Source organism: Ambystoma mexicanum, chromosome 1q (genome assembly GCF_040938575.1).
Source record: "Ambystoma mexicanum isolate Mex_15411 chromosome 1q, UKY_AmexF1_1, whole genome shotgun sequence".
Lineage (NCBI taxonomy): Eukaryota > Metazoa > Chordata > Amphibia > Caudata > Ambystomatidae > Ambystoma > Ambystoma mexicanum.
The window spans coordinates 440,255,469-440,279,417 of NC_090922.1; the positions used below are offsets into that span (position 1 = coordinate 440,255,469).

The window sequence follows — 23,949 nt, forward strand, 5'->3', positions numbered from 1 at the left end:
TTACACCCCTAGACATAAATCCCCATTTTAATTAGCAGCATGCAGAATGGAAACCCAGGTGCCTGGTGTCCCAAGTTTCACCCTGCCTCCCTTCCATCAATCAGTATTTTAGGGCTATGTGTTAGTTGGCTGGGTATGGCCTCGGGACTGAAGTTTCTTATCAGGAGAAGTTATGGCATCCTCGGGTTCTGGATGACATCAGGTGGTGGTACTTCTTCGCGCCTGGCAGGTCATGTGTCTGTTCACCATGACTCTGCTTCAGTTTCCAGCTTTGATTGTATTTAATTCTGCTTTGGCTCTGCAACCTGCCTGGGCCTCTCTTATCTTGACCTTCACGGGCGAGCTGGTATGCTTCGGAGCCTGATTCTTGAGAGTTGATGCTCTCCTCCCCTTCTCTGGTTGACCTAAATTTCCTAGGCATGAGCCGCTCTTTGTTGAGTTTCGGTTCCGCTACTTCTCTTGCCTTTGGCTGGGTTTTGAAAACCCTCTGGCCGCCTGGGTACATTTCTGCTTTTACAAAATGGAGTCGCACTTGTATAATGTGCTTCTTGAGGTAGATATATAGTCGGCATATGCCGCTTCTATTATTCTACTAAGCATTGCAAGCAGTATCGGTTTCTTAGCATCTTGCGTTTCAAGCCTATTTACACATGTTTAAACAGGACGGTTGCTTCCATCTTGTCTCGTAGCACCGTTTCCTTATGTTTTAACATTGTCTCTTCTCTGTGTCCATTACATTTATTTTCATAGCTACTCGTACTGGCGTGCTTGTCTTCGATAGCCACTTTTGTTCATTTGCGAGTCTGTTCAGGCACTTAAGTCATTTCTACTGGCCTACCATTAAGGCTTTTGGGGTCTCTTCGTGGACCGCATGAAGGTACTCCTCATTTCGTATCAGCGGCTGGTATGGCTGTCTGATAGGGTACCGCGCTGCCCCGGTTTGTCTTGTTATGGGCACTTCAACAGGCTTGGATCTCCTAATGTATACTGGGCAGAGTCCCGGTGCGGCTCTCTGTTGGTTAATTTGCTCTTCATACGTCACGCCCCTTGGTGAGTACCTTCCTGGCAGATCGAACTGAGGGGCAGGGGTGCAGGTCATGTCTGGAACCTCCTCTACACTCCCCCCTCTGGTCGGTTCATCGACCACTGCTTCTTCAATTTTCCTCTCCATTTCTCTTGATTCTTCAGTGTTTTGTACATCATCTTCAGGGTTGGGACACGTTGGCGTGAACACATGCGTCTTTGGAGTCCACATTTTTATCACGCCTTTCAAACTCCCTGCTGTTTTGACATGTTCATCCTTGTTCCAGGTCATTAGCTTGCATTGTCCATTTGGACTGCAGTAAATCCATTTTCCTTCATACTTTCTTCGTTTCTTAGGGTATGCAAATTTGGTTCCTTCTGGCGCAAACTCACTGGCCTTCCCAAAGTCCTTTATCTCTTCATCAGTTAGGTCTATGGGCTTCCACCCTGGCTCTACATCTGCCATAATCTTCATCCCAATAGCTTTCTTTGCTGTTTTCTGGCACTGTGTGATGATTATTTTGATCACACAGAAACCTAGTAGTATCATTACAAGCAGGGCTCCCAGAAACTTGAATATATCAGCCATCCATTGTGGGACTCATGAGAACAGGTTTCCAAGCCAGCTGTCATCGTACACTTCATCCGTTTCATCAATCATTTGATTCTTTAGATTTGTCAACATGCTTATGGCCCCTGTGAGGGTTCCATTCTCTTCATCGTGAGATGGTATGAATGTGCAACATGATTCTCCAATTTTTGCACAAACACCTCCGCCCATTGCAGTGATCATGTCAAGCACATATCTGTTTTGGAGGGTCATCAGTGTGATTGCTCTCAGTTCTTCCTTGATCGCGTTGAATCCTTTTACAGTGGTGTTAATGGTCTGCAGTAATTCCCATCTGGTTATCTGCAACCATTTAGTATTTGCTCCAACTTGGATGTGTGGCAAGAGTATTGTTGTGAATACTGATGAGGTTAGGCTAAACAGCCTGTGTTCGTATGGGACTGCATGGAATGCTTCCTTCGATTTGGTAGAAAAGTAATTCTCTCTCTTCATTCGGGATACTAGCTCCGCAGATCTCCTTTTCCTCAGGTGAGCATCTGCTTTCGGGAAGCTGTCAATACTCAGGTCACTTTTTGGGATCACTAGCGCAGGAACATGGATGTTTACTATTGTGCGTATGCCTCCCCAGTTCTTCGGAAGTCTTATATATGCTTTGGATCCAAACACCCAGAAATGATCCATAAATACTACGGTACCATATACCATTCCTGGGGCGTCAAAGACTCGTCCACAGTTCTGGTTCTCTCCCATCTTCCTCGTACCATTGTTTCTGAAGCAGAACTTTGGGCTTTCCAGTGGTACTATCTGCATGGGTCCTCCTCTGTCTTCGACCCATGTGAGTAATTTTGCGAGTTTTGGCCATAATGGCTTGCATCCGTTCCGTACTATGCTGATGGTAGGTTTGTATTGACCAATGACCATCCAGGCTCTGCAGATCACCACTCCATTTTCCCATCCGTCTGGTGAAAGCACTGTCCCCCAAATCTGCATTTGGCCTCTGTTCTTCCAACTTCGAGCCTCCTCTGGAGTTTTTCCTTGAACATTTAGCTTCTGATTCACTTCCCGTCTAATTTCATCTCCCTTCACTCCAGGGTTCTCGTATCTGATTACATGATTCTTAGTATGGGCTTTGTTTCTGAACATAATCATCCTCATCAGGGTCAGTTGCTTCTGTTGCCCATTTCAGGGAGGCATCATTGCCCATGAACTGGTCTCTGGTCTTGCACATTGCTACTTGTGACATCAATTTCTGCAGCCACAAAAATCTTGGATTTTCCCATACTGTAGGGCAGGAGTGCACAGACGAAGCATTCTCTTTCTGACTTCCTACGTCTTACTTCCTTCATGTGCTGGTACCATATGTTGTTTCTAAAATGGGCTGTGCTATCCAGGTAGTCGTTAAGTTCATTGGAATGTTCGTGAGGGCTTCTCTTGATTCTTAGCGTTCTTCTGTAGTTAGCTATGACCATGTCTCTGAATGCATCTGTGCTGCTTTTCCACTTCTGGTATCTCAGTGGGGCAGGCCGTCTTGACTGTATCGCTATGGTAGGAGAAGGCTTTGCGTTTCCTTTCCCTCCCTTTGTAGCCTGTCGTCAGTTTCCCCTGACCACCATTTGTTCGCAAACTTCCCAACGTGAGACTGTGTTGTAGGCTCGCTGCTTGTTCCTTGTGTTGGAGCAGGTGTGCCTGCTGTCATAGTTTCTATAGTCCAGTTCTTCAGCTCCTCGTGCGGTTTCTTTGTTTGGGCTATGAATGGGAACAAATACTTTATTAGCATCTGTGTCTTCTCTGTGAATCCTTTAGTGGCCATTTCTGTACTTTTGAGGGATTTTGTTATTCCCTCAGTCTTTAGTATTTCACTTGGCTTTTCCTGGGCATTTCCCTTGTTTTCAGGAATTGATTGTTTGGCAGGCAGTCGCTCCTTTTCTGCTGCCTTCGTCGGAAGCCTTGTAGCCATTGACACTTGCCCTTGTTTGTGTGCACTCTGTGTGTGGGTGCGTGCCGTGGTCATTATCATTAATTTCTTGCTGTCCTTGTCTCATGCTTTTCTCCCCATTCATTATCTCATGTATATACATATCACTGCTAATTACATTCAATTTCAAATCATTTGCTTCATCATTAGCTTTTCTTGGAACTGGAATCACTATATAGGGTCAGGGTGCTTTTGTGTGACCCTGATGTTCATTATCCTGTGGTCGTACTGATAGTGGGACACTTCGCTCGCCAATAAAGAAAGCAGTTCTGATTGTTAATAATAGAAAAACAACATTAATCACTCTACATATGCGCATTATCTTTCGGAACGATAATTTGCAGCATTTTCTGCCAGGGATGTGGAGGCACCCTTCTGCTGGGGGTAGAACTATGTTACTGTTCTGGGCCCCCATTTCGATAAAATCCATAGTCAATTATTTATTCTTTTCGTGCTTTGATCTCACAGTTCAAAAGGTCTATTATTACTAAAGTGTCGTGTGCTTTTAAGTGTCCCCCCTCTTGTGGGTGATGATGATAGTCTCTGGGTATGCAGCACGGTTCTGTTCGCTAGACTATGGAAAAAGGTTAGGCTATCCACTCTGGTACATCACATTTATTTATGTGTATCTGTAGTAGGTGAGGTCACAATGAACTATGAAACAAGATGTGTACCTTTACTGTGTTCTAGTAACCACTAGAGATTTGTAGAAAGACAGGCCAATCAAATGGTTGGGCCTGTCTACTTAATTTAAATTATAAAAGCAGAAAGTGTGTTGCCTAATCTTTGGCAATCACAGAATAAATCTGCACGTGGGTATAGATTATTTCAATCTCAAAAACACAAAAATGAAAGTACAAACAATACATAAAAAGAATTTTACTGTTTTGTAAAGAACATATCAAGAGAAGGTAGATGCAGAGAAAGCATAGTAACATGTGATTATTTTGGATAATTATTTGGTCGTTATTCAAAAACAATAAACAAATTTGGGAATACAGTTTTGGAACAATTCCTATGTACAAAACATTAAGACAAATGAAATATATACATTCAAATAAGTATAATTATATACTAAACTTGAAGACAATTGAAATGTGTACATTCAAATAAGTATAGAGTATTTCGAGCCTAGTATTTCTAGGCGAGAGAAATTACAAATTCCAAGGGTCTGTTCATATTAGATATCTGGTCGTTAGCCAACGTGATCCCAAGTTGGTTGGTAACAAAGGTTGGTTTCAACTTGGTTTGGGACAGGTGTGTTGTTAATTCCTGTGTTTGTCACGTTTCGGCGGTAAAGGTTTGGGATTGGATCCGCCTTCATCAGGGCTGAGAATCAGAGACCCTGTAAGAGGGTGACAAAGGTAATGATGAGATTGGTTATAATACCCTGGTGGTCCCTATTAATGGGGCCGAGGTTGCATTTGAATTTAATCTCATGGCGACCGGATTCCAAACTTACATGCCGGTACGCCTTGTTCAAGCGTTTGGTGTGATCACGTGTCGTGGATAGGGTAGGACCATCTAGTCCTTGAACCCGAGGTATAGTTGCCTGGCTCAGGTTTGCTGGTATCCCAGTGTATCAAAGTTTACATGGGCGATCTTCAAGCTGTTAAATATAAATGGAAATTACCATCAGGTCATATTCGATCCTGATTACTCAGTAAAACATATGCAGCTTAGTACAGCATTTGGAAATTGTAACGTGTAAGAAAATTGAATTGTAGCATGTTTATTTATTGTTGTAATCATTATATAAAATTCAATGATTTCTGGTCTCGCCACGTGAGAGTACTGTATATCAGCTTCTAATTAGAGAGGAGTATGTGTTTTTCTCACTCTCGTAGTCCTTGGGGTCATTTTCATATGCAAAAGGGCATATTAAATAAACATTTACGCCATAATGTATTTACAGTTTAGTGGCAGATGCAAAGGTATCGTAAGTACCCGTGTGTCGGCATTAATGTGTGAATATAAATACTCGCGGGTTTACGTAACAGCTGGTAGAAGCTCAAAAGGTTCCCGTGAAGCAGGATGAATTTACAGCAACATTCATACGTTTGTGAAGTTAGTCGGGAGGGTGGGGGGGTGTGGGGGGGGGAAAGGGGAAACCTGGTCCCTAGTCCCCGAGGGTGAGATGATTTAGCGGCCTCTGGCTTACCTCATTAATCACTTTACTGGTGCTGAATCATGCTTCCTTAGTGCCTTCGTCTGCCGTGAATTGGATCGGCAGGGCGCATATTCGCTGGAGTGAAGCTGGGCTGGCACTCGCTGAGTGAACGGACGCGTAGCTGTGGACGCCCACGCATGCGTACTGGGAACATTTATTCTAAAAATGGCAGAGCAAGCATTTTCTGGATGCGCATGCTCCCTTGTTGCCTGAGAGAACTACAGGCTGGTAGTTCGTTGTGATCCTGGTGTGTGTTGCCCACATTTGTTAGGCAAGTGCTCACTCCCATATATGTTTAGGTATGCTATTGATTTACTTTTATTTATTAGGCGTATTGCGCCATGGATGAAGCTGGGCTGGCACTCGCTGAGTGAACGGACGCGTAGCTATGGACGCCCACGCATGCGTACTGGGAACATTTATTCTAAAGTTGGCAAAGTAAGCATTTTCTAGATGCGCATGCTCCCTTGTTGTCTGAGAGAACTACAGGCTGGTAGTTCGTTGTGATCCTGGTTTGCGTTACCCACTTTTGTTAGGCAAGTGCTCACTCCCATATATGTTTAGGTAAGCTATTGGTTTACTTTTATTTATTGGGCGTGTTACGCCATGGATTGGTGGTATTGAGTGGAGCGGTTGGTGAAAGGAATGGCTTAGTGGTAGTTTTCTAGCCCAGGGTCACGTAAGCCATGATTGGAAGTTACATGAGCACAGAGGCACATTGAGAGAGTATAGGTCCAGCATCATTTGTTATTAGGTGATGGGTTGAAAAATTTCATTGAGGCCATGATGATAGGTATCCAGCCTATGGATCCATATGGTTTCCTTTTTGTTGAGGCTGTGGTTGATGTCTGGTCCGCCTTTTACTTTTTCAATTACCCACCACAGGATGTCATTGGGGGTGTGATTGAATTTCAAAAAGTGTTCAACCAATGGTGCAGTAATGGTTTTGCATCTAATTTTAGATCTGTGTTCAGATATTCTTGTGTTAATAGCTCGTGAGGTTTGGCCGATATAGCGTAGGCCGCATGGGCACTCTATGCAGTAAACTACATTCTGGCTTTTGCAGTTTGTCAGGTCCCGGAGCGTCCACGTTCGGCGTCTGATTTGGAAGGAGCTCATTTTTTTGGTAAGTTTGCAAGCTACAAAGTTACCACATGGGTGGTGTCCTTGCAGCGGTCGGAGGGTGCGGGTGGTTTGTGAGACGGGTTGAAAAAGTGAATGCACGAGGTGTTCCTGTAGATTTTTTCCTCGTTTATAGGCAAATCTTGGAGCAGGTTCCTCAGGCAGATTCAGGCGTGCAATATTCCAATGTTTGTTAATGATCTGTTTGATTTTTGAGGTGTGTGCTCCAAATGTGACGACGCACGTTAGTTGTTTCTCCTGGGTGGCTGTGTTATCTTTATCTTCGTGAAGTAGGTTCTCCCGATTGCTGTTTCGAGCTCTCCTATTAGCTAGATTGAGTTGTTTCTTGGGGTATCCCCTGGCTAGTAGCCGTGTGGTCAGGCTCTGTGCATGAATCTTGTAGTCATCTATGGAGGAGCAGTTGCGGCGTATTCGGAGGTATTGGCCGTAGGGTAGATTGTTTCTGGTGTGTGCCGGGTGGTTGCTGGTAAAGTGTAGGAGAGTGTTTCGGGCCGTTGTTTTTCTGTAGAGGTCACAAAGTAACTTTCCATTCATGGCACGAATTGTGAGGTCCAGAAATTTAATTTCCTGGTTGTTTTGTTCCATCGTGAATTGGATATGTGTGTTACACGAATTGAGCCAGTTCCAGAAATTGGTGAGATCATTTGCAGTACCTGTCCAGATGAAGATCACATCGTCGATATAACGATACCAATTGCTAATGTTGGGTTGCCAGCTATTTTGATCGGAGAACACAAATTCCTTCTCAAATTTGGCCATGAATAGAATGGCAAGGCTGGGTGCGAACGCTGCCCCCATAGCCGTACCCTTAGTTTGTAAGTAAATGGTATTGTTGAAGGTGAAGAAATTACGTTGTAATGCAATTGTCATAATTTCAACGATGAAGTTCACCGGAGTCCTGGTGTTAGGGGGATTGGAGGTAAGCCATTCTCTTATACTTTCAATTGCGTCTGCCTGGGGAATACTGGTATAAAGAGATTTAATGTCCATTGTAACCAGTATTTGTTCCCGGGGGTTGAAGTCCAGAGCATCAAAGATATTTATTGTGTGTGTAGTGTCTCTGAGATAAGTGGGGGTTTGGATACTGATTGGTTGCAGAAAAGTATCCACAAACTTGCATAAAGGTTCTATAATTGAACCACATCCCGAGACTATCGGACGTCCTGGTGGGTTTATAGAGTCTTTGTGAATTTTGGGTAATGAATAAAAGCAAGGGGTCCTGCCAACTGGTTTGGTAAGGTATTCTGCTTCTTTTTCTGAGATCCATTCACGTTGCAATGCAAAATTGACAGCTTCCGAGATTTCTTGTGATATTTCACGGGTAGGGTCTTTTCTTAGTATTGAATAGCTTTCTCGGTCGTCTAGTAGTGCTAAGACCATGTTTTTGTATTGGTCTATAGTCATAATCACCAAACCTCCTCCTTTGTCCGCTGGCTTGATGATAATATTTTTGTTTGTCTGTAGTGATATTAGTGCTTGTTTTTCAGCTCGAGACATGTTATTTTTGATTTTAGTGGTTTTCTTCCGTAAGTGGTCCAGGTCTTCTAACACACATCTTTCGAAGGTTAAGAGATCTGGTGGTATTTGCCCATCAGTAGGTGTAAATGTCGATGGGTTATGTAGTCCAGTGTCTTCATTTGTTTCTTCACGTTCCAGATTGTGATTCTGAAAGAAGGTTCGTAGTCTAACTTTTCTTAGAAAGGTTCGTACTTCCATCTCAGAGTTGTACCAATCCGTTTGTGCTGTAGGCACAAAGGATAGGCCCTTCGTGAGGACTGAGGACTCAGCAGATGATAGTGGGATCTTTGCTAGGTTGAAGACTGGAATTGCCTCATGCTCTTCAATATTGCCTAATATCGTTGTCTGCGGCGTCTGGGACGTTGGTTTATTCTTCCGCCGCGTGGTAGAAATCCCCATTGTGGCGGGCCCCATTGGGGGTTGCCAAATCCCCCACCACCCCCTAAAAAAGGAGGAAAAAATGGGGAAGGAGTCGGATATCCAAAATTCGCTGGTATTTGGCCTTGTGACCTGGGTTGTGATCGTGATTGGTCGTCCGAGGATGATCCACTACTCGAGCTCGAGAAAGCTACCCCTTTTTTACGATTTCTTAGATTTCCTTGATGAGTGCCTTGGTTTAGGCTATTTATGTAGTTATCGGAAATGTAGGGATAAATTGTTTCCAAATTGAAGTCTTTGATATCTTTCTGCAATTTTTTGGTTTTGCGATTGAGGGTAGCACTCTTGAAGTCTTCAAACTGTTTGTTTATGTCTGTTAATAAGTTCTTAGCATTAGCAATTGTTGCATTAGTCGAAAAAGTTGTTTCTTCAAGATCTAGATCTTTCTGAATTTTAGAAGCAGTTCGTATTGCAGTATTAATAGTTAGTACCATAAGATCGCGGCTGCATTTAGTAGCCACGTAGCTGAAGTTAGTCACGTACTCCTTATCATCTAGAAATAGACACGGGGTGTTGCGAACGACTAAACCACTAGGGATGATGCTGGCACGCAGATACTCTCTCAAAAAGTGCGCATGGAGTTCGGTACGGAAACATTTTTTCTTCAGTCTCGAGATGTTGTCTCCTGAATTATTGCCCCCTTGAGGTAGAGCAGAGTTTTCCCCAGTCGGGGTGAAAAGTGAGGGGCCACTAATTGTGTCCAAAATTTCCTGTTCTGTGAAGCTTAAGGTCGTGCCTTCCGCCATCCCCTATTTTTTGGGGGGGGGGTTTATTTTTGGGCGTGTTGAGTAGATGATAAAATAACGTAAATATTTATCAAAAAGCGGGTATCCTATCCAGATCCGTGTGGGCACCAAGCAATTTGTTCTACTTGATAGAGAGCTAAGATAGTGGATTTTGAGGGGGGTGGGCCTATAAGTGAAAGAGTTTGGTGCAGGCCCTATCTGTACAGAGTACGGAACCCTAAGCAACGCGGTTGCCCGTAAATGGTAACAAGATTTAGGGGATGGCCGTTAAAGAAAAGGTACATGGCCAAATATAAGACTATGAAACAAGATGTGTACCTTTACTGTGTTCTAGTAACCACTAGAGATTTGTAGAAAGACAGGCCAATCAAATGGTTGGGCCTGTCTACTTAATTTAAATTATAAAAGCAGAAAGTGTGTTGCCTAATCTTTGGCAATCACAGAATAAATCTGCACGTGGGTATAGATTATTTCAATCTCAAAAACACAAAAATGAAAGTACAAACAATACATAAAAAGAATTTTACTGTTTTGTAAAGAACATATCAAGAGAAGGTAGATGCAGAGAAAGCATAGTAACATGTGATTATTTTGGATAATTATTTGGTCGTTATTCAAAAACAATAAACAAATTTGGGAATACAGTTTTGGAACAATTCCTATGTACAAAACATTAAGACAAATGAAATATATACATTCAAATAAGTATAATTATATACTAAACTTGAAGACAATTGAAATGTGTACATTCAAATAAGTATAGAGTATTTCGAGCCTAGTATTTCTAGGCGAGAGAAATTACAAATTCCAAGGGTCTGTTCATATTAGATATCTGGTCGTTAGCCAACGTGATCCCAAGTTGGTTGGTAACAAAGGTTGGTTTCAACTTGGTTTGGGACAGGTGTGTTGTTAATTCCTGTGTTTGTCACGTTTCGGCGGTAAAGGTTTGGGATTGGATCCGCCTTCATCAGGGCTGAGAATCAGAGACCCTGTAAGAGGGTGACAAAGGTAATGATGAGATTGGTTATAATACCCTGGTGGTCCCTATTAATGGGGCCGAGGTTGCATTTGAATTTAATCTCATGGCGACCGGATTCCAAACTTACATGCCGGTACGCCTTGTTCAAGCGTTTGGTGTGATCACGTGTCGTGGATAGGGTAGGACCATCTAGTCCTTGAACCCGAGGTATAGTTGCCTGGCTCAGGTTTGCTGGTATCCCAGTGTATCAAAGTTTACATGGGCGATCTTCAAGCTGTTAAATATAAATGGAAATTACCATCAGGTCATATTCGATCCTGATTACTCAGTAAAACATATGCAGTTTAGTACAGCATTTGGAAATTGTAACGTGTAAGAAAATTGAATTGTAGCATGTTTATTTATTGTTGTAATCATTATATAAAATTCAATGATTTCTGGTCTCGCCACGTGAGAGTACTGTATATCAGCTTCTAATTAGAGAGGAGTATGTGTTTTTCTCACTCTCGTAGTCCTTGGGGTCATTTTCATATGCAAAAGGGCATATTAAATAAACATTTACGCCATAATGTATTTACAGTTTAGTGGCAGATGCAAAGGTATCGTAAGTACCCGTGTGTCGGCATTAATGTGTGAATATAAATACTCGCGGGTTTACGTAACAGCTGGTGGAAACTCAAAAGGTTCCCGTGAAGCAGGATGAATTTACAGCAACATTCATACGTTTGTGAAGTTAGTCGGGAGGGTGGGGGGGTGTGGGGGGGGGGGAAAGGGGAAACCTGGTCCCTAGTCCCCGAGGGTGAGATGATTTAGCGGCCTCTGGCTTACCTCATTAATCACTTTACTGGTGCTGAATCATGCTTCCTTAGTGCCTTCGTCTGCCGTGAATTGGATCGGCAGGGCGCATATTCGCTGGAGTGAAGCTGGGCTGGCACTCGCTGAGTGAACGGACGCGTAGCTGTGGACGCCCACGCATGCGTACTGGGAACATTTATTCTAAAAATGGCAGAGCAAGCATTTTCTGGATGCGCATGCTCCCTTGTTGCCTGAGAGAACTACAGGCTGGTAGTTCGTTGTGATCCTGGTGTGTGTTGCCCACATTTGTTAGGCAAGTGCTCACTCCCATATATGTTTAGGTATGCTATTGATTTACTTTTATTTATTAGGCGTATTGCGCCATGGATGAAGCTGGGCTGGCACTCGCTGAGTGAACGGACGCGTAGCTATGGACGCCCACGCATGCGTACTGGGAACATTTATTCTAAAGTTGGCAAAGTAAGCATTTTCTAGATGCGCATGCTCCCTTGTTGTCTGAGAGAACTACAGGCTGGTAGTTCGTTGTGATCCTGGTTTGCGTTACCCACTTTTGTTAGGCAAGTGCTCACTCCCATATATGTTTAGGTAAGCTATTGGTTTACTTTTATTTATTGGGCGTGTTACGCCATGGATTGGTGGTATTGAGTGGAGCGGTTGGTGAAAGGAATGGCTTAGTGGTAGTTTTCTAGCCCAGGGTCACGTAAGCCATGATTGGAAGTTACATGAGCACAGAGGCACATTGAGAGAGTATAGGTCCAGCATCATTTGTTATTAGGTGATGGGTTGAAAAATTTCATTGAGGCCATGATGATAGGTATCCAGCCTATGGATCCATATGGCTTCCTTTTTGTTGAGGCTGTGGTTGATGTCTGGTCCGCCTTTTACTTTTTCAATTACCCACCACAGGATGTCATTGGGGGTGTGATTGAATTTCAAAAAGTGTTCAACCAATGGTGCAGTAATGGTTTTGCATCTAATTTTAGATCTGTGTTCAGATATTCACAATGAACGCCTCGAATTTGCCTTGTTCCTGAGGACATGCTGGAAACAGTTCAATGCGAAAGAATAAAACTATGGAACTGCTACAAAATCACACAAAATGGAATGCTGAAAAAGTCAAAATAAAAAAATATAAAAAAAACTGAAAGTGAACGTGTGGCAAAAATAGGAAAAACTTAGCTATACTCACAATAATAGAGTTGTAAAAATAGGAACAAAAATAAAAATGAACATGTGGAAAAGGTAAAAAACGAGTTAAAAGTACAAAAATAAGATGTTGCAAAAATAGGAACAAAACATAAAAGCAAAAGTGACCATATGAAAAAAAATAGAAAAAATTGCAAGGTTGAAGGAAAAGAAAAATAAGGTCGTGAAGTTCTTGTGTTCGCTCCTTTTGTTCCGTCTCTTGGCGACACGTTGAAGGACAGTGTCTCTATCCTCTGTCTGCTCCACGGTAGTAGGATGACGAAAGGTTCTATTTTGGATCTCCTCCTTCTAAGGCTCTCCTCAGCAGTGGATGTCCATAATTGCTTCTTAGTTGCGCTATGATGGCTCTCAGGAGCCTGTTTAATTGAGCGTTCTTTACCGGGTCTCTGAGGAATGTGGATATGTCAACATTGTTGGGTCTACCCACTAGTTCTGGAAAGTTCTCAATGAGATGGAAAAAGACTCGGTATGCGTATCTGCTGTCTTCTGGTGTCAACGACATTTGCTCTTGTTTTCTAGTCTCTAGATCACAGGCCTTTCTTGCAGCGTGAACAGTCTTCGTCTCCTCGATCTGTCCCTCGGCGAAAGGTCTAACTGGAATCTCTTTAGAAATTCTCGCTGGAAGTTGGACAGTTCCACATGGAGCATTACACCATTGAGAAGTGTGCCCATGTGTGGGGCGTTGGCCGGATCTCTAAGGAAGGTGATGACGTCAACATCTGCAGGCCTTCCTACCATTTCTGGATAGTCTGTGACTAGTCTGAGCATGACATTATGGGCCAGCTGGGTATCTGCGGGTGACAGGGACATCTGCCTTGTTTTCTGGGTCCTGATCATAATCCTTTCTTTTGACGTGAACAGTTTTTACACTTTCCTGCTGCATGTATTGCAATCACGTAGTTTAGTTTGTACCATACTTGGTTTAGGAATTCGTTGTTTCTTGGGTCTCCGATGAAGGTTAGGGTATCTGTGGTTCTCCCAACAGCTCCTGGGCACTCCTCTATGATTTGGAAAAATAGGGTGTAAGTCAGTTCATTGATGATCACTTGAGGTGGCAGCATTTGTCCTTATTCCCAGTACTCTGGCACTTCGGCAAAAGCCTCTGCTAGGACAGTCAGTAGTTGCTGTATTATCTTCCTGTTAGATGGTTTTTGGATGAAATCTGGGATGCTTGTGTCTCTCCCTACGTGTGATGGATGTGTCTCTAATACTAATCGGAAACAGGAAAGCACATCCTTTGTAATATTCCTACTGGGGGAGACCATGCGTTTTGTGGCACAGTCTTGGTTCTGGTTGCTTCGGGATATTGTTTTTTGTTCTCAGGAATGTCTTACTTTCCGCTTATCAGATTCTTAGGGCCTTTTCAGTGTTCAATGTGGCTCTAAACATTTATATGAGTAGCATTACTGCGGCTTTGGGTGCGTGATTCTCTTCTTTACCCTATATCTTTGGCTGCAGAGTGTTCGTTTTGTTGCTTTTATCCCTTTCTATGCTTAGGGGAAAAGTTCGATGTACGGTCAAGATTTTCACAAGAGCTCTTTTCGTCTTGTCTTTTCTGCTCATGCGTCCTTCTTCGTCGTCATGTATCTTGTCTGCACGTGCTGAGGTTCTTTCCCGTTGTCTGTAGCTTCTTCACAGCTGGGTGCAGCTGGAGGGCTTTCTCCTATGTAGGGTTTAATGTCATTTAGGAAGATCCAGGCTCTTCTGCCCTTGAGCTTGGCAGCGGACGGGGTGCAGTCCTCTACGATGAAGGGACCATTGAATTTTGGCTCGTCCCACCTCTTTCTTGTGTAGTTCTTCACTAATACTGTGTCACTAGGGAAGACAAGGGGCGCACAAAGGATTTGAGCTGCGCCTGCATCAGCACTTTCTGTTGCGTTTTGTGTTGTGCTGTCCCCTTTTCGCCGTCGCTGTAGCTGGTCTGTAATGACAGAGGCACTGGATGTCATACAGTTAAGATAGTCTTTCATCTCTGCTCCCAGAACCTCCCTAGTTGGCTGGGCATCACATTTAGCTCTATCTCGGGGGGTAAGAGGGGTTCTCATCCTTCTGCCTGTAACAATCTCGTGCGGTGTGAGATGATGGTCGGATCCTGGTTGGTTCCGAAGTGCATACAATGCCAATGGTAGACAGTGCAGCCATCCCTTCTTTAATGTGAGCTTCAACTTGGCTATCCTCTCCTTAAGCAAGCCGTTGATCCATTCACATATCCCGTTCCCCTCAGGATGATACGCCGACGAGAACTTGTGCTTTATACCAAGCAACAAGCTAATCTGTTCGAAAACTGAATTTACAAAGTGAGCCCCGTTATCTGATCTCTTTACTTTGCACACCCCCCATCCAGGGAACACCTCCCTCACTAGGAACTTGGCAGCACAGGTAGCGTCGGGGTGTGTGCAGGGACCTGCTTCTATCCATCTAGAGAATGGACACACCACCACAATTAAATACCTGTACCAATTGCACACATGAATCATGTCGACATAGTCGATATGCAAGTGCTGGAATGGACCATTTGGTCTGGGAATTATCCCTTCAATACTTTTAATGTGTGCCCAGCGGTGAATTGCTGGCAGATTATGCAGTTCACCATGAAAAATGCAACATGCTCTGCCAAATTCGGTGTGAACCAGTCTTCTGCGAGCGTTGCAGCTAGGTTTTCTTTTGTCATGTGGATGGGGTAGTGAAGTTGTTCTAACGCTACCTTTAGGGGGGCGACAGGCATTACTAGTTTACCAGTGCTGTCTTGCCTCCACAACCTGTCAGAAGGGTTTAAAGAACACCCTCGAGGCTTCCACAGATTTTTCTCCTCCTGAGGTGCCTCCCCCTGGAGCTCCATTAGCTGAGTCTGCCCCATATTGCTATAGGCTTCTGGTGTGGCTCGCTCTACCATCATCCGCTCATGGGTACGTGCCACCTCCACGTCCATAATTGTTTCGTTCCTAGATGTCATACGCTTGACTTCCGTTTCCGCTTCATGATTTCCACGTGACACGAAATCTGTCCCCTTGGTGTGAGCGGCGCATTTCACGACCGCTATGCCCACTGGGAGCTACATTGCTTTTATCTGCCTGTCCAATAAGGCTGCGTGATGCACTGGCGTGCCGTCTGCTCGGAGGTAGCCCCTCCTCTTCCAGCGTGCTAAGCCTGCGTGCACTGTGGACATCACATAGGCGGAGTCACTGTACACCGTTACTTCCTGGTCTGCATGATTTTCAATGGCGAGTATCAGTGCCAATAGTTCGGCAGCCTGTGCTGAATAGTGAGATGGTATTCGTGCACTAACGAGTACTCGAAACTCCCCGTTCACCAGGTGTTTCACCACAGCCACGCCTGTATACCTTTGTTTATCTTCTTGGTCTATTACCAGTCAATGAAGACAATCTCTCCACACGCCAGGATATTTTCCTTTACCCTGGGGATCTCATCATATAATTCCTCATAGTTCGCACAGTCGTGCATGGGTTCTCCCTCTGTGACTGGCTCAGCTATGAACGTAGCAGGGTTTACAGTTTTACATCGCACTATTTTGATCGATGGATTAGAGATGATCACCTCATAGGCGGATGCTCTTTGAGACGTCAGTGTGCCCTTTGGCTTCTCTAGTACGGTGAATAGTGAGTGCTCAACATACAGTGTCATGGAGCACCCCATCACAATGGATGACGCCTTCTCGATGGCGAACGCAGTAGCAGCTAGATTTTGTTCGCATGGGAAATGGCCCTTCATGACTGGGTCCAGATTCCCGCTGTAATATGCTAGGGGCTTATACCCCAGCGAGGTTCGCTGCGCGAGCACTGCCATCATGAAATTACCATCGGTATGTGAGAACAGGTAGAATTCCTCTGCATAATTAGGAATCCTGAGAACTGGGGCCTTACAAATTGCCCCCTTGAGTTCTGTAAACCTCTTTTCCATAGCCTCAGTCCACTCAATATCTTCCCTTGTCGCCTGAGCCTTTTTTAGGGCCTGAAGCAAGGGCTTGGTGCATGAGCTGTAGTCGAAGACCCATGCTCTGACGTAATTGCACAGGCCTAAGAAGCTTTGCATTTGTTTTTTCGTGCGCGGCTTGGCCGTGTTCATGATAGCTTCAGCCCTCTCTGGGGTTACCTTCTTCCCTTTATGTGAAATCAGTTGCCCTACGTACAATACTTCTGGCTGACAGTACTGCAGCTTCTCCTCATCAACTTTGTATCCTTTCTCAGCCAGTGTGGTTAGTAGCTGGACAGAGTCTTGCCTGCATTGCTCTTCAGTGATGCTGCAGATCAGAATATCATCTACATACTGCAACACAACACTGTCCACCGGACTATTGCTCAGGTCCATTTGCAGGACTCTGTTGAAAATAGACGGGGACTCGCAGTACCCCTGTGGCAACTTCGTGCTTTTCAGGCGCATTTGTCTGAAAGTGAATGACGTCAGGTCTTGTGAGTCACGGTGCAACGGGATGGAGAAAAATGCTTTCTTCAGATCGATCACTGTGAAATATTTTGCCTCAGTGGGTATGTTGCATAGGATTGTAGAGGGGTTCAGGACTAGAGGGAACTCTAGTCCTGAACCCCTTCAACAATATCGTTTAAGGCTCTTAAATCTTGGATTAAACGCCAAGACCCTCCTTTTGATTTCTTGACAGGGTAAATCTCTGTGTTACACAGCGATTCTGACGTCACAAGGATGCCCTGCTTCATCATGGCAGAGATTGTCTTCGCGATCCCTTCATTTGCCTCTCTGGGCATGGGATACTGTCGCGCTCGTGGTAAAATTGCTCCTGACTTCAGTTTATTTTCACTTCCCCTGCCCCCTTCAGGAGTCCTACATCGTAGGGTCTTGTTGTCCATACTGCGGCAGGCACTTGGGCCATGTCGTCATCAAAGTATTCCGGACGTACTAGTGCCAACATCATTCTCTGTGGCACCTCACATTTGATCATTTTGACCCAAAATATGAGACTCACTTCCACCCTTGTCTCTTCTAGGTTAGGGTGTTCTTCGAACAGATCGTCATCAGTGACGTCAGTCACTCGGTACCCTTCTTCAATGGCGACAATCGCACCCCATTGTCTGCCTTCATCATTACATCCTTCGACAAATACCACTTTCCCTCGTACTGCGGCAGATTGCACCCTTAATGGAAATACTTGTCCCTCCTCTTCGTGCATGGGTATTCTTGGTCTGAATAGAAACACATCTGGGGTTCTCATAGGTCTGTCCGTGAGGCCTGGCAATCCCGCCATAAGCACCCGAACGCCATATGCGAAAACCTCTTTTTCTAGCGGTATAGCCCTCATTGCTGCACGTCCAGAGTATGCTCTGATCATTTCGCACACATTTGAATAATGCATTCCTGGAGTGGAGCACACTATACCATTCTCGGTAAATGAGATGGTCATGTTTAGTTTAGTCATCAGGCCCCGACCCAGAATATTACTGGAGTCTGACGTGAATATAATAGGGGTACATTCATTTCGCACTCTCCCACTGAGACTGGGAGTGCGTCTGTAAAGGGAACTCTACTATGAGCTCCAGTGAAACTCTGAGTATCTATAGCTTCGCCGGACAAGGAAAACTTGCCTTCTCGAATGCACGAGCGCATTGCACCCGTATCAACTAAGAAGGAATATTCTTTCCCCGCTATGGTGACATTCACCCTTGGTTCCCTGTTAGGGTCTGGTGTCACTGATAGGATAGAACACATCAGAGTCCCCCGTGAGCTGTCCTATTTTATATATAAATTCGGTCCACTGTATACTTGTTGATTTCCCCCAGTCCCAGGGTTAACTCCCCCTCCGGGGCCAGTGCCCTGTGACAGTTGCGGTGGTGCCTGTTGGGGTTGTCCCTACGGCAAGTTCCCCATGTTCGTTGGTTGAACCACTTGCTGTGCACCTTGCTGCATGCCTAATGCCTGCGGCTGCACTGTGTAATTTTGTGCACCGCCCGGTTGAAGGACGGCAGGTTGATTCATCATGCCTGCCCCCCTCCCTTGGCCATTTTGCCATATGCCGTGGCTTCTGCACATACGCGCTACATGTCCCGTCATTCCATACAGCCAACACACTGGCGGTGGTTGGGCCAACTTTCCATCCGGCGTAGCTGGACTGCCCATCTGTGCATTCTGGAAGCCCCCTTGGACATTCTGAAAACCTCCTTGGTTACCTCGAAAACCTCCCTGATTATTCTGCCATCCTCTTCCTCCAAAACCCCTTCCTCTCGTGTAGGACCCTGCGTTACCCTGATTATTCTGCGATGGGTTGGTCGCTTGTTGTGCGCTTGGCTCAGCTGGGCTGGTGAGCATGGCTCCCTTGAGAGCATATTTTGAGAGTTTCTTTTGCACTAGCTTTGCCTCCTCTCCCTTACGTGTTGCCTCTTTTTTCCGATTCTTTTCTTGCAACAATCTACAGTAGTGTGCAATTGTCAACTGTATTTAGGCCCATGGTTTAGCTTCTACTCCTAGCAATTTTTTTAGCTGCTTCTGCACCGGTTCAGGCAACCCTTGGCATAATATGTGGTAGAATACACGGATAGAATTCGTCCAAGACTCTTGCGTTTTGAGCACCCACGCGTCCTGAAAATTCTGGACATAAATCAATGGATCCTAGGAATCTTTCATTTTCCGAGTCATTATAGCTCCCATATCGTACGTGTCTGGGTATAGCGTTTGAAGCACTTTCCACACTGCTGCTCTGCAGTTATTAAATGGTGCTCCGTCATGGGAGGTATCAGTTAAGGTTACCCTAGGATAGCCTGACCGTTTCCATACATCATCTGCTCTTTCACCAAGTATAGAAATTAGGAGGCCCTTAATGTCCCCTATAGCTAAGGTGACACCCCCCCGTCATTTTCTCTAACTCGTGTATCCACTTTCCGGCTCCCGATGTCAGCATTGGAAGCTTATTTTTAAGATTCTCTCGGTCCATGTGTGGGCATGGAATATATTGTGGTCTTGCTCCCCCCTTTTCTAGCAACGGGAATTGGAATGCACAGTCCTCCTTCTCTTTCCCCATAGCTCTCTGGTCTATTGCCGGGGTGGCATTCCCGCCTTGCTGTCTACCTGGCAATGCCCTTAGTCTGTCTGCATGGGCAGGTGCTGATGTCTCCCGCTGACCGTGGGGTGTTCCTTCATGACGGCCGGACTGCGCGGCAGACTTCGATGCCATACTTGTGGACCTGCTAGCGTCTGACCATCATACCCCTCGGTCCCCTGGGGGCCGTTTTTCACACAGTCTTCCTTCTTCATATGCCACATCTTCCGTTTCCCCACCAGAGTCAGATTATGAGTATTCCCAGTTTACACAATTCCTAGCGTCTTCTTCATTTGCCCAATCTCTAGCCTGTCTAGGGACAGTCCCCTGCTCCCACTTCTTCGGGTGACACCCTCAGTGTAATATAGCTGAGTCTCTCTAAGCGCTCATCTTCCCTTACCCCTTGGTAAACTAGTTCCAGTCCCATCTCGTCATAGATTTTATCAATCGTTTCCCTGATGCTTCTGGTGTCGACGTCATCTTCAATATTAGTCCCACTTGTACCCGGTACCGCATTGCTTGCTGGAAAGAATTCTTCTATGTCTTCCCATTCTACTGTAGGACTGGGTTTAATCACTTCCCGCTCCAAATATTCAAGATCCTGTGCCCTCTGTCTGTGCTTATGTTCTATTTCCTCGTCTATTTCCTTTCGCTTTTTTGCTTCCTCCCTAGCCTTATCTACTTCCCTCATTCGTTTGTTTCGATGTTCTTTTGCCCTTCTACTTTCCTCCTCTTCTCGCTTTCTTACTTTTCTTTCATGCACTCTCCTCTCTTCCTCTGACTTTAGCATGTTCTGCCTGTACTTTTCATAGGCTGCGTATTGTGTGCGACTGAGCGGTGTTCCTTGCTCTTCGCGACATAGTTGTTCTCGTCTTAGCCTATCTTTCTTTCTTGTCCTTTCATCCCTTACTTCCTTCTCCTTTCGTTGTGCTTCATCAGTCCTTTCTCTCGACCGTACCTCATCGCTTCCCTTTCCATCTAATTTCAATAGTACCTGCCCTCTCATCCATTCGTCTTTTGTGAATGCTAACTCATCACTTCCTTTCCGCTTCTTTCCCTCTCTCTCTTTCTCGAGAGATGCACTAGTCTGTGCCTGATTCTTTTTTCCACCATCACGTCTTTCCTTGTCCCTTGGGACTGTGGAGGCAAGATTACTCTCCTGTTCCCTCTCCTTGATCTTGTCACTACTGCACGTAGGGGACTCATATGCGGCGTTGCTATACCCCGTAGCTGCCTTGAGTTCTCTTAGGAGGTAAAGCCCTTCTGTTTTGCTCCTTTCGATGACTGGCTCAGGCGGGGCTAGTGGCGCGGTAGGCAACTCACCCCCCTCTGTACATACATTTAGTATCCAGTCTGCGGGTGGTTCTTCCACCTTTGTTTCTTCAAACATTTCCCATAACTCAAGGACAGCAAGACATTTCTCAAGCTTCTTGCCAGTATATGTGGCATGTAGGAAGGTGGTCATGTGCTGTAAAACAGCCTTAGAAAGCGACCCGTTTTGGGGCCAAGGCATAAACATCTTATTGGTGGTACCCTTAACCCACTCCTGGCTATATTCCTTCAGTTTTATTGCATGCTTGGGCAGTTGCTTGCATCAATGCGCAAGTGGGGTAATTTAATTTTGTCACCAACAATATTTACACAGTTCTTTAATCTTTCCACTAGTATGAGCGAGATCCACATACGCAAGCTCCAATCCAATTTTTTCCTGCTAAATTTTGTACCAACAATTTACTCAAACTCATCAATTCAAAGGCAATTCCCTCTTAGTTACGAAATTGTGTAAAGCCAAAATGCATTTCAATCAATCATCAATACAATAATTTCACATTTGACATACACAGGACACATATGACAGATGCTTGACAGACTAGACGGACGCCAGCTGGTCATACATATACCTGCCTTCTAATCAATACCCCACCATTGGATGTGAACGAACCCCTTTTGTGACGTCTTTAATCGTCACCGTGGCCTAAATTGTCCTCCCACTGTGGGCTCTGGGTTCACGTTCCTTCTGACCACTCTTTAAAGCGCAGGAATAAGGCGAATCCTTATGTTTTTGCTGAGGTACCCACCTGGTTTTCCTTACGTTTTTGCTCAGGTGCCCCCCTGGTATTCCTTACGTTTTTATTTTCTCAGGTGCCCCCTGGTATTTCTTACGTTTTTTTCAGGTGCCCCCCTGGTATCCACTCTTTATTTCTTATGCTCAAGTCATTTATCCCCTATATAAACAGTCTTCTCTACTTCTACCTACTTTATCTTTTCTCTGCCACCCTCCGTTACCTTTCCCTTATTTACTCTAATGCCTATGAGACATTTGCCAAAGTAACGAGTTCGTTGTTTCATTCACCGATCGCATCTTTTCCTCTCTGGGACTTCGGGATCACCGCCCCTTCCTCTTCCTGCATTTAAGGTTTTCGTCCGATCCGCTGCCCGTGGGAATGAGAAGGGTTATGCTTGGAAAGGCGGGTTCCTTCAGACCCACTGCAGATTTTTGAAACTTTTACTCTATCATTGTCCACGGGGAGCTTCTCAGTCTACTCAGCCGGAATGGTGAAAGTACTCGTGATCTTACCAAGGGCCCAGAGTTACTTCGTGCCGTCGGTCTGAAGGTGTCTTATAAATATCAATCGATAATCAATACTCGATGGCCGAAACCATCCTCTGCTACCAAGTGTTCAGGGAGGGGAGGAAGTTACTGACGGGCCCATAGATCAGTACTCACCCTCCTGAGCTTGTAAGACAAGATAGATGCACCATGTGAGGGCAGGGGGTGCAGGATTCACATACTCCAGCACAACTCAATAATGAGGACTCGGTAAGTTGGCAAAGGGAAGTCTGTTTAATGGCAAGTACATCAAACAGGGAAAACAAATGGAAATCAGCAGCGTTGCGATCACCTCTCTCGCCCCGACTTCCCCGAACTTCAGTTGAACAGCCACTTTTATGCATAAAACTTGTCATCATTGACGTCTAACTTTACAAAAATCATCATGCAATATAATTGGTTAGGAAAGGTAACTTAAGTATAGGTGCTATATCTGTCTGTATACAGTAACAGAGCATGTGGATTGGATAACTCTTATCGGGTGGGCATCTATGTCCAACCCTCTACATTACTCGTGATAGACGTCACTACAAGTACGACATCTCATTGGTTCTACTGGCTATAGGACCCTAGATTACTTGGTCTATTGTGATTGAGCGGGTTATACCCCTAGACATAAATCCCCATTTTAATTAGCAGCATGCAGAATAGAAACCCAGGTACCTGGTGTCCCAAGTTTCACCATGCCTCCCTTCCATCAATCAGTATCTTAGGACTATGTGTCAATTAGTTGGCTGGGTATGGCCTCGGGACTGTAGTCTCTTATCAGGAGAAGTTATGGCATCCTCGGGTTCCGGATGTCATCAGGCGGTGGTACTTCTTCGCGCCTGGCAGGTCACGTGCCTGTTCACCATGAATCTGCTTCGGTTTCCAGCTTCTATTGTATTTAATTCTGCTTCGGCTCTGCCAGCTGCCTGGGCCTCTCTTATCTTGACCTTCACGGGCGAGCTCGTATGCTCCGGAGCCTGATTCTTGCGAGTTGATGCTCTCCTCCCCTTCTCTGGTTGACCTAGATTTTCTAGGCATGTGCCGCTCTTTGTTGAGTTTCGATTCCGCTCCTTCTCTTGCCTTTGGCTGGGTTTCAAAAACTTGGCCTGTCAGGCATCTGGCCGCCTGGGTACATTTCTGCTTTTACAAAATGGAGTCGCACTTGTATAATGTGCTTCTTGAGGTAGATATATAGTCGGCGCATGCCGCTTCTATTATTCTACTAAGCATTGCAAGCAGTATCGGTTTCTTAGCATCTTGCGTTTCAAGCCTATTTACACACGTTTAACAGGATGGTTGATTCCATCTTGTCTCGTAGCACCGTTTCCTTACGTTTTAACATTGTCTCTTCTCTGTGTCCATTACATTTATTTTCGTAGCTACTCGCACTGGCGTGCTTGTCTTCGATAGCCACTTTAGTTCATTTGCGAGTCTGTTCTGGCACTTATGTCATTTCTACTGGCCTTCCATTAAGGCTTTTGGGGTCCCTTCGTGGACCTCATGAAGGTACTCCTCATTTCGTATCAGCGGCTGGTATGGCTGTCTGATAGGGTACCGCGCTGCCCAGTGTTGTCTTGTTATGGGCACTTCAACAGGCACGGATCTCCTAATGTATACTGGGCAGAGTTCCAGTGCGGCTCTCTGTTGGTTCATTTGCTCTTCATACGTCATGCCCCTTGGCGGGTACCTCCTGGCAGATCGAACTGAGGGGCAGGGGTGCAGGTCATGTCTGGAACCTCCTCTACAGCAT

General features: G+C 45.1%; 2 long non-coding RNA genes across 2 annotated transcripts; both read right to left on the reverse strand.

Annotated features, from left to right (window-relative positions):
* Positions 1–4,430: 4,430 nt before the first annotated feature.
* On the reverse strand, positions 4,431–6,027 carry LOC138521442 (uncharacterized). The gene is made up of 2 exons (XR_011283046.1): positions 5,029–6,027; positions 4,431–4,911 (listed from the first exon to the last, which is right to left on the reverse strand). It is a non-coding gene; the product is annotated as an uncharacterized lncRNA (long non-coding RNA).
* A 4,062-nt stretch (positions 6,028–10,089) lies between these two features.
* Positions 10,090–10,840, reverse strand: LOC138521447 (uncharacterized). Its single transcript, XR_011283048.1, has 2 exons — positions 10,688–10,840; positions 10,090–10,570 (listed from the first exon to the last, which is right to left on the reverse strand). It is a non-coding gene; the product is annotated as an uncharacterized lncRNA (long non-coding RNA).
* Positions 10,841–23,949: the final 13,109 nt, after the last annotated feature.